This window comes from Solea solea, chromosome 4, assembly GCF_958295425.1.
Source record: "Solea solea chromosome 4, fSolSol10.1, whole genome shotgun sequence".
Lineage (NCBI taxonomy): Eukaryota > Metazoa > Chordata > Actinopteri > Pleuronectiformes > Soleidae > Solea > Solea solea.
Window position 1 is genome coordinate 5,483,341 of NC_081137.1, and position 2,659 is coordinate 5,485,999.

Consider the following 2,659-nt stretch of genomic DNA (forward strand, 5'->3'; position numbering starts at 1 on the left):
CTCTTTTTTCTGCATTCTTCTTTTGATATCGCCATGATGCAGACACGAGAAGTCATGTTTCAAATCCATGCATTATCGTATGTGCCTTCAAAAACCTGCCATTAACTTGACTTATTCACTTTACTCTCGGACAACACGGATTATTTAGTTTCCATGACTCGTTTCTGTCTCGAGTGGCCCGTGTTTATTAACAAGTCACAGAGCAGAGATGAAATATTCAGCAGGTGATGAAACTTCCATGTGGGATCAAACGGAATGGAGAGCTCCTGGGTTTTTGATGGGTTTTCCAACTGGACTGAACCGAGATGTCACAGGTGCAGAAACACAGAAAATATAAGCTCTCAAACGTGCATAAACAGTTTATATACAGTATATACATGCTTACACTGATATTTAAATGTTAAAATGTATGTTTTATTCAGTAATATAATACTTATTTTACTGAATAAAACATACATTTTAACATTTAAATAAAAATTATATTTTTCTGATTAATGTTAAAATATAATCATATATTATATTATATAATCATTATATATGAATTTTTAAATTACCTTTTTACAAAACAAAACAGAAATAATAGTAAAGCACATTATTATTTATTGATAAAGTTGACAAATTATAAGTTATTTAATTGCATTTGTTTTAGTGGTTGAATTTCTGACTTCCCAGAGAAGAAGCCAAGTGAGCCGGCTCAAATTTGGGTTTGAAAAAGGTGAATTCAATTCAGCCAAATAAATAACAACAATATTTATTTGTTTTTTAGATACGAACAAGTTTAAATACACTTAATCCGTGTAATTTATAGCCTTTTAAGTATTTGCAATGTGTACTTCACAAATGTATTTGAAGAATTGCATAAAACTCTTGAAGACTGCACTGACATGTTCCATCCACTAGGGGGAGATGTCACCATAGGATGGATTACTTGTTTCCACAAAAGGCTCCAGCAGCAGGATGTGAGTACGCTCATAGATATATGAGTACGCTAGTCTGAAGAAGATGGTAAGTTTTACTGGTTGAAATAAAAAAAAAGACACATAAGATACGCATTATATGTAGTCCATTTGGTGTATGTGTGCCTCTTTATGTATAATTAATGTGTTGTCATTTGCAGACTGTGTTTTCAGAGTGTAAAATCTGTCCGTTTGTTTTTCTCGTTCGTTTCAAGACACTGTCATTGACCGGAAGTTGCCTCTAAACGAGGATGTCTGTTTTAGAAAGCTCACGCAAGAGGTCAGCAAGTTCATGAAGCGTAAGTCTGTGTTATTAAACATGCTTTTCTAGGTTATTATTTAACTAAACATGCTGAATTTATTCTCCTGGTCATAATGTGTCATATTTAATGTTTTTGAACAAGGTTAATACAGGGAAACTTAGATTTAACTTAGATTAGATGAGACTTTATTGAGTCCATGCTGAGAAAATTAACTTGTTACTGCAGCAAAAAAGAATAAACTAAGCAAGAAAGCAAGACAAATAAATGTAAAACTATTGCAAAATGCAAAATTAATAGAAAAGGCAAATCATTAAATGATAAGATAATTATTCGTCATACAACAGGAACATTTGCATTGCTACAGCAGCACAGATAGTCAAGAAAAGTAACTGCAGAAGAAATATTTGAAGTTAATGCACGATTGTTAATAATATTTAAATGTACATTGTGTAGGAATAAGCAACATCGACTGGTGAAGTTGCACCTTGCCGGCAGCTACATGTCTCACACCTGTGGTAGCCTCCAGTTATCATTATAACTCGAAAGGTGTTTAGATTTTAATCCGAAATATGTATGTATGTAACAGGAATATAAGAGTATATGAGAAAGTGTTAAAATATTAATAGAACTATTTACATTTATACAATTTACAGTCTTCATTGCATAACATTAAACATAAAAGAGTGCGGCGGCACAGGATTATTGCACAGATAATCTGTCCTGTGGAGTAAATCAAAGGAATAACCTAATGAGAAATTCCTGAATCCTGACCTGCACATCTCCAGTTTGGAAATCTACCTTTTTATGCTCATAAGTCAGAAGGGGACGGGGGCGACGTCCGGGTGATGGAAGCCTGCTGCTTCATGATGAATTCTCCTTTGAAGTTGTATCAGATTTGGCTGCACATTAAGGAGACGGAGGCAACAGTAGAGGGAGGGGAAAAGAAGCTGAGGTGATGAACGATGAACAAGACAGCAGAAGGGATGAGGAGAGGAGAGCAGCTGCAGCATAAACAGGAGTTTAGTAGGGGGAAAGAGTGAATCCACATTGCAGGATTAATGAGGAGGGAAGTCGTCACCCTGGGAGCGGATGAGAGAAAATAAAGTCGGGCTACTGTCAAGAAAAGTGTGAATTTATCTCTCGTCTGCACATATCCATCATCCTGTGTTGCAGGGTTTGATTCACAGCCTTACTTTTCAGCGCATAAAAACAAATACATCCACATCACCTCTATTTATAGCTGAGTAGTCAATATCATTATACAGCAGGGATGAAATATTTGAGGAATATTTGATTGGTCAGTTAATGCAACTATATGGGATTATATCAAAAAGTTTTATCAATGATTGCAAACATTTCCCCACCAATGACGACCTAATTTCTGGCGCATCTATCACCACAAGGTGGCAGCAGCAGCAAGTGTAAAGTTAGTGAACTGCA